The sequence below is a fragment of the Anoplopoma fimbria genome, chromosome 5 (assembly GCF_027596085.1).
Source record: "Anoplopoma fimbria isolate UVic2021 breed Golden Eagle Sablefish chromosome 5, Afim_UVic_2022, whole genome shotgun sequence".
NCBI classification, from domain to species: Eukaryota; Metazoa; Chordata; class Actinopteri; order Perciformes; family Anoplopomatidae; genus Anoplopoma; species Anoplopoma fimbria.
In genome coordinates, this window is record NC_072453.1 from 9,910,101 (window position 1) to 9,923,647 (window position 13,547).

Genomic DNA, 13,547 nt, shown 5'->3' on the forward strand with positions numbered 1-13,547 from the left:
CCCCGATTACCCTTCCTCTCTGCTGCAGCCCTTCTCGTTGCTATGGAAACACATTTTTTTTTTTTTTTTTTTTTTTTTTTAGGCGGGCCTTTGCCGGCCAGGTAAATTAAGAGGTTGAAAAGAAGACAAGACGGAAGAAATATGGGTCAGAGAGGAGATAAGAAATGTGCAGCTCAATCATTTATGGATGTCTGATCACTGAGAGAATGAGCTGACAAAATAATGTATTTAAGATCAAAGTTAATTGTATTATTATATTTACGTCATCAAACATCTTTTCAATTTACTTGAACATTTATTCTGTTTCATGCTACTTTATACTTCTACTCCACTTCATTTCAGAGGCAAATATTATTATTTGAACTCCTCTTTATTGGTTTGATAACTTCAGTTACAATGCAGATTTGGATTAATAATACAAAATATAAATCAACAAATAAATATTATTATTATTATAGATTAAACTAGCCAGCAGCAAATAAAGTAATTACAATTAGCTCAAAAAAATTAGCAGGTCTACTTTTCTGTTTTTGCACTTTAAGTATATTTGATGCCAATTTAGCTGCCTGAAATATTTCTGGGATTTAGGGGGTTTAAGTGAATAAAAATTCAAATAATACAAAAATAAATAATACAAAATTAAATTAAAAAGACAAGTTAATGCCAATATATCCTGCTCCTCAAACTCCACATTATTTTTTTACAATTCTACAACATTTTAAATATTCTAAATACATGTGTATTTGTAAAACCGAAATAAATAAACATAAAAATATTTATTTATTTATTTTTCCTATACATATATTTCTACATTATTATATTGTTAAAAACTGTATGTATTAATATTAAGCAAGTCAGTATCATTATGCTTAGAAATTCTACTTTTATTTACAATCGATAGGATTTACATAAACAAAACAACTTAACCTAACCCCAATCTGAATCACCGCCCGGCGAGGCCGTGAAGCGACACAATTCAGGGATGAGCGAGCTAGCATGAGCAAGCTAGCAAGCTAACGGTAAGCTAACGTCTGTTCGTTGGTTTGTTCGTACGTTTGTGTTTCTAGCTAACGTTGAGGTTCGCTAACGTTAGGACCGTTGGTGTTGTTAGCTAACGTTAGGACAGTTAGCAACGGTTGTGGTGTCTGTTGTTTTTTAGATTAATTGTTGATCAGTTAATAATATTTTTTTAATCTATAAATATATAAAGGATGCGTATAATTATATGTGTAATTATAGACTAAAAACTCAATTTAATTCCAAAAATACTTTAGGCAGTACTGGAAAAAAAGTATTCAGAAGTAAAAATAGGGTAAACATGTAGAAGTACAAAAAGTATAGGATGACCCATTTAAGAAATAATGTATATTATATTATTGGATTATAATTATTGATGCATTCATGTGTCGAATACTTTAATGTTACAGCCGGTTAGTGCAGGGGTAATTTTAATTACTTTGTATTCTGCTGGGTAGCCTTTAAATAAGATAATCAAATAGAATAGATAAATAAATGTATTAGCGTAAAATGGGAGATGGGAGCAAATAACTGAAATACTCAAGTATAGTAAAATTGTACTTGAGTTGTATTTCCACTACTAATGAAATGTCTTAAAATAGAAGAAAATGTCCGTCACACCCATTAATATTTAATTAGCAATACAAAACAGAAACAAAAAAACAAAACAAAAACAACTGACCACATTAAAGAAGCTGCAATCAGCAAATACTTGACATTTTTTTTAATTATCAGAATTGTTGATTTTAACTTATGTCCCCTGTATTTTTGATTTGTTTGAATTTGTTTGAAGCTCCGAGCATGAACGGAGGCGTTTATACTCTCTGCGTTGTGAGCTGCATTATTCTCTCAAACACCAGAGGGCGAACAAACTAAATGAACTGTAAAAAAACCATAAAGACAATGATTGTAATCCAAAGTTATGCCCATTGACAGTAGGTGTAACTGGCAAAAATATACAAATCCTGTAAATAAAGAGGTGTATTATTGTTAAGAAACAAATGTTGAATATCATGTAAACAATTTAATTTGGCTGCAAAATATTTACTCAAATAAAGACTTTTGAAGACTTCCTGTTTCTAAAGCATCTAAAAATGATTTGACATATTTTTGTTTAATCCCTTGACATGTAAATAATGTTTTTATCAGTGAACTATTTGTGTCATGTGATCTTGCGTGCCAAGTTACAAAAATTTAGCGATGCACGACCAAGTCATTTTCTGGCATGTCAGCTTTACCATATACTCAAAAAAACAAACAACAAAAAGCAATAAAATGCACAAAGAGACATAATGTGCAGCTGGCATGAAAAAAGAAGATTATTTAATTATGAATTCATAATTAATACAAATAAAACAAATTAATTATCTGAGTTCTTAAAAGAAAATGAAAAATGAGCTCTTTTACTAAATAAAATGCAGCAACCACCTCATAAATAAGTGATTTGTGTGTTTTTTTCGAGGCTGCAGGGAGGAAAACAGGCGAAACGCCGAAGACGAGGGGAAACTATCGAGCTGTGTTTAGACTCATTAATTCTACAATGAAAGGTTCATTTCTCTCTTCTGAATTCACAGTTTTCTCCAATTTATTCCACCGCCAGCAGCTAAAAGTGTACATTAGGTTTATGGAGACGTTGCGTCCCGGTTATGTTATTGATCATTACATGACATTCAGAGGAAACTACATTCAGAGGAGCATTTTCTTTAAACATTTATGGATCAACAAGCCAAGTTTAAAGTCAAGGAAATCTACAGCTGTGGTTGGCAAATTCTACGTTGTTTTTTTGTTTTTCTCAATCATCATTTTTAAATGATGACCATCAGAGTCATTAAAAATCTGTCCACTCTGTCTAGAACTTCATTCAAACAACAGAGTGTTAACCCGACCTACTTTTCAGCATCATCGTTGACATTCATGCAAAACATCTGCAGGATTGTTGTGAAAGATAAAAATAGAATGAGTCAATTAAAACCAAACCAATGACAAATAATAAAAAAAAGGGTTTTCAGACATTTAACAGCCGAAACCAGACGCCTCATTTAAAGACGTTTGGGTCCCAGTCGACTCTCTCATCCTCTGAAAAACAAAAAGTATTTAATGACAGACTTTCCCAATGTATTATGTTAAATGATTGCTTTAATGACAAAGTGTTTGTGATTCAGTCAGGCTTCATATCGTTCTCCAGCAGGAGATGGGGGCTCTTGATGCTGCTGTTATGAGTAATTAAATGTATCAAGGTGTGAATGCAATTACTATGAAGCACTCTTTAATTTGATTTTCTTTGAAGTGCATTCCTCCTCTAGTGTATCCGCATACAAGTCCTTCTTCATCAATCTTTTCCCACCAAAAGTCTGCTTCTTCTTCTACTGAAGGACTAGATCCGAGATGTAAAGATGTTCTGCATGAGTCCAGTCTTAAAGATCAGAACTTTAATCAATCGACCTACAAATATGTCTGAATCAATATTGTATATGACCCGTTAATGTAAAACCAGCGACTCATACTCATTATCAAACAGAATGTGAAAAATCCCATGATATGATGCATGAAAATACTTAAAACAACGTAGTTATGCAGGTGCTGAAGAAAAAGAGCTTCCATGTTTTCAATGGATCATATTAATTTGTGTTTTTGTCCACTAGTTGGCAGAGGAGACTGATGTACACTCTTCCTGAAAGCATTGATAAAATAAGACTTATTTGATGATTTGGATCTTGCTTTTATTATCCATATATAAACATATATAGTTGTGTGTGTTCTTTTTTTGTTAAATAACATTATTAATTATTATTATTATTACTCCAGACTCAGGTTTTAACTTTTAAGATGCACATTTTAAATAATAATAATAATAATAATAATAATAATAATAATAATAATAATAATAATAATAAGCCTTAACTCTGTAGTACCTTTCATAAATGCAATGCAAAGTCCTTTACATTAAAGGAAGATAAACATAGAATGAACATAAAAAACTTCAGTTGAGGTAAATTAAGACTTTAAAAGTAAACTCCAAAAGTTTGACTTTTGTGCACCATTGATATTCGGTACCAATCCGTCTGAGCCCAGAAGCTCGGGGCGTCTCGACTGATGATTCAGCGTTTAGGAGGCCAACTTTATTGATAACCAGAGGGGAGATTTGCATTTTACAGGAGTACAAGAAACCAGGGCTGCAAGAATATGGCCAACATTATAATCACAATATTCTGATCAATATTGAGTTCCTGATTATTTATTTATTTTACGGACAAAGTCATTTTATTGCACTTTCAATTTTAAATGAACTGCTTCAAGCTCCATGTTATAATTCATTCCTGCTTAAAGTACAAATCTTTGCAGCTAAATAAAGCTTATTCTTTATTCAAAGGGCATCTCATAGAAGCAAAATGATATATTGACAAAACTTTTTACCCCCAAATTAATTCAACAGAGCAAAGCTTTAACTTTCATGCCACACATCCCTGCTAATTAAACACATCTTTTCATAAATAAATAAAAAAAGACTTAAAATAAGTTTTTTCTTCATCTGAATTCAGCACATTTGCATTTTGCCCATCTGCTCTCTAAAACCAGTAATATTACAGTACATAACAGCTCGCCAAAAGTAAAGCTATGAAATCTTTAAAGATTTTTTAAATCAATTTTGCAGCTGATCGTGTTCATTTAATTGCGGGAAGCAGAAATATTAATAGGAATCATTTTGATTAGTTGTGCAGCGCTAGAAGAAAAAATCTTGGGTTTAGTACCGACAGCTTATTTACAAAAGGTCGCCCTTTATTTAACCAGACTCCACCATGATTAATCTTTGCCCTACTTTGACACCAGATTGAACGTTTGCATTGTTGTTCCTGGTTTGAAAATGTACCGGTTATGTATTTACCCTCAGAGAGAGTCGGTTCACGTCTCTGCCTCTCCTCACCTGAACCGGAGTCCCTCTTTCTCGGCATCTGGACGTTTCCAGGAACAGCACATCGGTCTTTTTGAAGTCCTCTCCTCTGTCTGTGGTTAATTACTGCTGCTGCTGTGTGTGTGTGTGTGTGTGTGTGTGTGATGTGTGTGTGGGTGATGTATTTGGTGTTACAGTTTGTGTCTTCATCCCACGATTCATTATTCAGCTCCCCGGCCAGACGCAGCTGTCGCCGGTCAACTGGGGATCCATGAATGTGTAATTATCCTGTCATCTGTCTGTCTGTCTGTCTGTCTGTCTGTCTGTCTGTCTGTCTGTCTGTCTGTCTGTCTGTCTGTCCCTGCTCTGTATTTATTCCGTCTGTCTTCATCTGTCTGGTTCTTTTCTTTGTCTGTCATTCATCCGGTCTGTCAGCCCGTCAGCTCGTCCACCTGTCACCTTCTCAAACTCGAAAAAGGTTTTTCTTAACAGCCGTCTTCTTCCTCTCCTCACAGCTCTCAGTGATTTCACAACTGAAAGGGATATATTTTATGTAAATATTAAGGCTGCAACAACTCATTTAATTGATTTTTAAATATAGTTGGCAATGAATTTCATCATTGATTACTTCTATGTCCTCATTCAATGTCTCATGAAAAGTTACTCCTTTGTCAATTTCCTGCAAAAGTCCAGCAACACGTGTTGATTTACAAGGGTTGCATGAATACAGTCTTTTCAAAATAAACTTTCGTCTTCACAGGAAACATCTTGGTTAGGTTTAGGCAACAAAACTATTTAGTTAGGTTTCGTAAAAGATCCCGAAAATACTTAGTCAAGTTTAGGAAAAGATTGTGAAATACTTAGTTAGGTTAAAGAAAATAATCATCAAATTAGGGTTAGATTTAGGAAAGAGATATTTTTTTGGGTTAAAATAACCACAGAAAATCTCTTAAAGGCATTTTGCAAATTATACGACAAAGAAATCAAAGTTAATTTCTAGTTTCACATCTGATATCTTACAAAAAGTTCCTCCTCATTTTTGGTGAATTAATGCTCGTTGCATGAATACAGTCTTTTCAAAATAAACTTCTATCTTCACAGCAAACATCTTGGTTAGGTTTAGGCAACACAACTTATTTACTTAGGTTTGGGAAAAGATCATCAAATACTTAGTTATTGTTTTGTTTTTATTAATAATAGGCTACGAGGCACCATCAGGACAAATGACCAGGATGAAAAGGAAAGAAAAAAGTAAAACTATAACATACAAATGACAACCAAGAGAATAATCGATGATCAAAAGGTAGTTTCAGGTGCATCCCCGGTAAACATGGAGTAAACCTCCCACCCACACATTCATCTTTCTCCTCCACCTATCCCACTTCTCTCCCTAATTACACCCACCTCTCCCCTCTCCTCCTCAGGTTGCTATTTGTCTCTCGCTGAGCTGTGACTCGCGTTAATTACCTCGGAATGTCTCTTCACAAAAAAAGAAAAAGATCATCCAGGAGAGTCAAACCGAGGCCGAGCATACATCATCCTGATATATATTTTCTATTATCCACCTGTCGCAAGGTGTGTGTGTGTGTGTGTGTGTGTGTGTGTGTGTGTGTGTGTGTGTGTGTGTGTGTGTGTGTGTGTGTGTGTGTGTGTGTGTGTGTGTGTGTGTGTGTGTGTGTGGAATCCCTCAAGGGTAAAGAGAAGACACTCTGAAGCGTTATGAGCTTGGGGAGCGTCCGTTCTCTCAAGGTCCAGAAGAGCGCCATCTTTAATTTATCGACATGTTTTATTTACCAGCAAGTCAATTCAGGCCACCGAGCAACAAACAAGCACTTTTTATTGGTCCGGATTCACAGCTGAACACTAAGTTGTTTTTAATTTATTTGACCACGTTAGTTTCGTTGAGATCAACCCGTCACACTCCTCTTTGTTTCCTCTTTAATCCTGTTTTGTGGTGACCAAACATTTCCTCTTTCTCCTCCACGTAGAGATCCTATTATCAGGTGTCATAGTGTGCATGACATACAGCCCCTCTGACCCTGGACACACTCACACACACACACACACACACACACACACACACACACACACACACACACACACACACACACACACACACACACACACACTGTCTCATTAATTCATGGGCCTTCACTTCAGGATTGAATTACAGCTGCTGCTGGTGCAGGATTTACTTTGACAATATCCTCTGTTACAGGCACGCCCACCTACACACACCTACACACACTACACACACACACACATCACACACACACACACACACACACACACACACACACACACACACACACACACACACACACTTATACACACAGATCAGCTGCAGAGTCCCCTCACACCCCATTCACGACATCAGTACGTTTGTTTTTCCACTTGCATTCATAATTCACCGCCCTTGTTAGTTTGTCTGCTGAACAAGTGTCAGAGAAACATCTGCTTTTTTTCTTCTTTCTTTCTTCTTCTTCTTTTTTTGTATCCCTCCATCTATCACTTCCTCTCCTCGGCTGCATGAAAGGGAGAAAAAGGAAAGGTTCCAATCCCGCACACGTGCGCTATTACGCACAAACGACGGCGCGTCTGGAGATCAAAGGCAGCCGGGATCCGGGGGCTGACACCGGCCCTTTAAGAGAGAGGCTGGGGGGGGGGGGGGGGTGCTCAGCATCCATAAAACATGAGTTTACTCAGTGGCCATGCTAAGACACGGATAGGAGCGCCTCTGCACACACACACACACACAGTGATGGACGCGCATGGAAGGAAGGGATAAACCTGGAGACACCAGCACAGCGGAGGACGAGCGGAGGGAAGAAGAAGAAGATCTCTGGAACAAGATCAGAGATACAGATAAAGAGGAGCGGTGAACGGGCGCATCCAGGCGGAGAATGGGCAACTCCTCCTCCCCAGGCATGTCCCCTCTCTCTCCGTCCGTTCTGTAGTTGCAGGTATTTTTGAATAACTTGAGTGAGCTTCTTTTGACGCCTCCGGGGGGGGGGGGGAACCACCACCCTCACCACCACCCTCACCACCCTCAACTCCTCAGTGTGATGCTGTCTGTGTGGTTGCTGCAACATCTGTCTCTTGCCTGCATTCCTGTCTCAAAGATGCACACTGTGCCTCTTCTCGGAGTTAAAGAGTACATCTTTGGCCACTTTTTTATTTGGTATTGTCACCGAGCAGCACTGCAGTGTGTGAATATTTCAAATCTGGGACGCTCACTTGAAGCGTCTTGGAAGTTTTTTTTTTTTAATTAGCTGTGATGTTGAGAAAAAGCCTCTGATTGAGTCATTCTGTCAGAATAATCTGTGTTTGCACGTTTGAAATATCAGCAGTGTGTTTGAAATGCAGATAGTGACGGGACTGAGTGTGTGTGAGTGTGTGTGTGTGTGTGTGTGTGTGTGTGTGTGTGTGTGTGTGTGTGTGTGTGTGTGTGTGTGTGTGTGTGTGTGTGTGTGTGTGTGTGGGGGGGTGTTTAGAGTGGCTGCTGGTGTCGGTTGCGTCTGGCAGCAGCTCTTGTTTACCGGCTGTGTTGGACCGGAGACGGTTGATGTTCTGCCTCTCGGTGTTCTGGCATCTGGGGCAGAGCATGAAAGAGGCTATTGAGGGATATTTATTGCTGTTGGTCAGAGGGATGGAAAGAGTGACTAGATCTACTGGATGTGACTGCGGCAGGTTTATAAATAGAGATGCATTGATGTCCACTTGGAAGACAGAACAGCCAGCTGTGATGACAGAAAACAAATTTGATATTTAGGTGGGTTTGTGCATATCATTAATAATATTTAATTTTGAGTCACAAAGCATCTGTTTTTCTTAAAAAGCAAATCCCCGCCTAGTTATCGGAGATATGGCAAAACATAAAATCCAATATATCCCCCTCTGGGATGTGATCAATAGATTTAAATGAGTCAGGCCTTTGGAGTTGGGGCAGTCCTGTTAACTCGGGTGTGAATATATGATGTAGCTCTGGCTGGTGTAATATAGAGGAGGTTTCCCGCAGTGTTTTTATCGTGGAGGTCGGCTGCTTCGCCCTAAAACAATGACGTAACAACAAAAAAGAATATTCAGAATCAACTGAAATGAAACATTAGCCTTTGTGAAAAGAAGGTGCAGGTGTTCCTCTGCTGATCTTCTTACTAAACTGGTCATGAGACGAGATGCGTCAGGATTCGAGTGGCTTTCCATCTCAGCCGAATGATTTCTTGGAAAACGTATAATGTAGCTATTTAGAAGTTAACAAGACCGTCGTGAGTCAGCTTTTATAGCCAGCTATCATCCATGTTTGACTGAAGGCAGACTTTTTTGTGTTCTCTGTAATAGCTTAATGTGGTAGACTTGGACAATAGCTCTTGGAGGTTTTCGTGGTTCATGACGCGTAACATGTAACGTCAACAGTTCTGGTTTTTGGAACTTTTCATGCACGGTTTCATTCCATTTCTCTCCTTTTTTTGTGTCTCTTTATACAAGTATGTATTTAAATGCAAAAATGCCATCAAAACGAAAACAAACCCCTCAAATTTAGTTGAGTAAATACGATACACGATTTATCGCCCAGCTCTATGCCGGACAATTTTCAAAAACCCATGAAGGCGTTTAACAACACTCACTTTTTAAAAGATGTTTTCAGAACTCTTAAACACGTTTAACCTTCTGCAAGATGAAAACGATTTATAGATTTTACATTTAGACTTTAGACACATACAAGGAATTTGGCTTGATGATTAACATAGTGCGATTGTAAAAGAGTTTAAAAATAGAGCATATGAACATTTTCAGTAAAATATAGTAAACAAATAAATAATTGTATGTTTTTTAACCTGTTTATTGTACAACGTCTGGTAAGTTTAATGCGTTTGTCTGTTTTTACCACTTTCAGTCTTCTAGTATTTTCATTCAGAATAATTCAAACACCATTTCCACAAGACTATCAAGGAGATATGTGTATCCCGGCTACCGTGTTATGATTAGTTCATGTGGTTAAGACTTTAAAAATGGGTTATAACCCTTTTTATTGGTCAGCAGATGACATATTTGTTATCCAGGAGTAAGAAGGTATTTATCTTCTCTAGAAAAAGAAGACTCTTATCTCATGACAGAGGCACAAACTGGTGCTCCTGCAGAGGAAGCTGTCTGCAGGCTGGCAGAGGGCAAAATGGAGGTTTCACTATCTTTAATCTGTATTGATTTACATGATACCCCTCCTCTCTGCACGCCGCACGAATCTGTGTCAGAGCACCCAAAACACTCGTTGGGAGATAAGATTTGTAGGGGAGAAAAAAAAGGTAAGAAATCCCAGCTATCCTAAAATTCGACGTGTCTTTTTCGATACTCGGCTCTTCACATCCTGCGCCGCCGTCTCGCTCGGAAAATCGCTGAGAGGATTAAATTTGAACAACGCAGAATACTCCAACTTATCTCCTTTTGTGCCGCATGACTGTGAGAGTCGTGTCACCTCAATGACATGCCAGAGCCCTTCCTCAGCTCCCCAGGAGAGGGTTGAGAGGGTTGAGAGGGGGAGGAGGAGGAGGAGGAGGATGGTGGAGGTGGTGGTGGTGCAGCAGATCAAGCATGCTGGAATCACAAGTGACTGTGGAGCAAAAAGAGAAGAGACGGCGTCGAGGATCTGTCAGAGAGCAGCAGCCAAAACGGCAGTTTTCCCATGTCGGCCTGATCAAACTTGTTGACTTGTGGAAGGAGATGGAAGGGAGTCAGAGGGGGAGAGAGAGAGAGAGAGAGAGAGAGGGAGAGGGAGGAGAGGATGAAGGGCAGAGAGAGAGGAAGCTGTCGACATCACAGGGCTGATTGATGCGGTTGCCGTGGAGCCACCAGGTGATGGAGAGACGACTGTAACATTGACTCGGGGCTACGTTTGCTTTGCTCTCTGACATTCAGACTCAGAAGACTTTGGTTTTTTTCATCCTCGACGTCGACTTCCTTTGTCGAAAAGTCAAAACTAAAAATTCGGTTTCCTTGCACCGCAGAGACACCTCATCATTTTACAATGTGTAAGAAAGAGGGTAAAGCTTCGAATCACAAATGAATTCATAGTAAAGTAAAAGTTTAAACCCTTTGAGCTTTGCAGTAGAAATAATCCACCAGTGTCTGCATTAATATTTGTGCTTACAGTCGTGTCTTTTCTTCGAGTATTCCCTAATGATTTATATCCTAATATATGTACAACCTAAGCTCATTTAATTCTTTATTTCCTTTTTAAGAGTCCCATTTACAATCTATTTTCCGAGATGGTCTTCGCCAAAACGAGAGGGAACCATTTCACGTAAAAGCACAAATAACTGACTTCAAAACAAAACGTCAAGAAGTTAAAAACAACATAAATATTTCACGCTATATAGACAAGTAACCGACTTGAAACAAACAGAATATTACATCAACCAATGAATTAGCAGTGTTTAGTAACAGGACATGCACATTCAGTGGTCGAATAGTCTTTAATCTTGTTCTCAACATGTATCTAGTTTAAAACTTCAAAAGCGCTTTCACCAAAAATGGTTATTTATCCCAATGATCAAATGTCACTACTAATCATATTTAATATGCACAATGATCTTTATTTTGTGCTGTTTTTGCAGTTATTGTACAATGGGAAGACTTTGACTTTACATATGTCTGTAGTTGTTTCACATCTTTGTGAATAGTGTCTCTATTTTCAAGTGTTAGTTTGGACGCTTGTGTTTCACAATCTCTCCATAAAGGACAGACGCTCCTGTTTTGAAGGGGATGTGATGAGTCCTGGGATTATTGGCTTATGAGTGGGAGCGCATCACCTGTGGAGCTGGCAGAGATTCAGTTTGTTGTTCAAGGACAAGTGTTCATCCCCGCAGCGTCAAACATGGAAACTTGTTTCATTGATATAAAGTGAGGTGGATGCATGTAGCTGTTTTTCTGTTGGACGATATTATCAGAGGACTTTAACGGCTGCAGACTCAGGTGAGACTTTTAGTGTATAATTAAACAAACTTGGCCTCCGCTGTCACGGATAGCAATGAAACATTGACGACGCATCGCAGCAGAGAGTTATTAACAATAAATGTCGGTTAATTTTCTCCCGCTGGCTCTGTAACACCGACCCGGGATAGTCTTGGCAGTCGGTCTGCGGATGTTGTTTAATTTATTCCTCTTGAACCAAAGAAAGCTGATCAAAAAACGTTTAGATGTTTTGCCAGCGAGTCGGACGTCATGATGAGGAGAGTGGACTCATGATGAGGAGAGTGGACAACAGAAACACTCTTCTGTTTCTGTTGAAGTGGTTTCTGGTCAAAAGCACAAAACCCCACTTTCTTTTATTTCTAGGACACATCTTTCCATCCACTTTAAAATTTTATTGACTCGACCTGCTTTTGCCCTCGAGTGCATCTTGACTTTTCTCTTATAAGCTGCTGACATGCAGCAGGAGGACATACATGGCTTAAAAGTATTTTATGAAATGTGCAACCTTGTGTTGCACTCACAATTAGGGTTCAAGGAAAACCTTTTTTCTTCTCCTGCATAAAGATTTCAGTTTTAAACATGTGGTTAATGTTGTAAATTCAAACAAAACAAAAAACGCTTCAATAGCGACAAGAGTAGGTTCGTGAAAAGCATTGTGCTGTGGCTTAAAATTACTATAAAATTGAAACAAGATAAACAAAAACCCAACAAAAACACTGTTTCACTCAGAACATTAACAGCGATCTCCTGGGTGAAAGTCCTTTGTGTTTGAAAGGAAATGGCTTTTCTCCAAGATTACAGTCACAGTTTGAAACAGTTTGAAACACGTAATAAACGTCGTAAACTCAAACAAAACTAAAAATCATACACAACTACTTTGTTGGGTTTGGTAAAAAACATTGTGGTTTGGTTTAAAATGACCAAAACAAAAACACAACAAAAGTAATTTGTTTTACACAGGACATGAACAGCAGTCTCCTGTGTGAGAGTCCTTTGTATTTCAAGGTCACAGTTTTAAACAAGTGCTTAACGTTGTGAATCGAAACAAAACAACAATTTGTATTTTGACTGTTCCACCAACCCAACCCCCTCCATACGTGAAACTTATCTGTAAAACGTCAAAAGCGTACGTAATCTACGACAAAATATGTTTCCCTTGAAAGGTAATTAACAATTTTGTGGTATGGTAACGTAATTTTAAGGAGACAGAAAAACGTGGCGACGACATCTTTTACCCTAAACTCATTTCTTCTGCTCTGATTCAGACACCAGGGAAAATTGAAAACTTGAGTACTTTAATAAGAGAATAGAGGATCATTTAAAAAGAGAAAATACCTCTTATTATCATTGTTGTTGTTGTTGTTGTTGTTGTTGTTGGAGGACAGATGCTGATGACATTATACAGCATTGCTGACCCAGGGAGATTTTTCTTTTCTATAAAACAACCAGGCAAAAAACCCCGAGTATGAAGACGAATGATATTTATACAAAAGGCCTGGAGGGAAAATAAAACTAGTCTGACAATGAAAAGTAGGATAAAAAACAGTGAAGCAGCCTTTTTCTGCTTTTGTCATCAGTATTTTTATATGAAGCTGTGTATAAGTGGAGGAAGAAAACGGAGCAGAGAGAGGAGGAGACGCTGGTTTGCTTCTCCTTGTAAATCAGCTTAATTGCG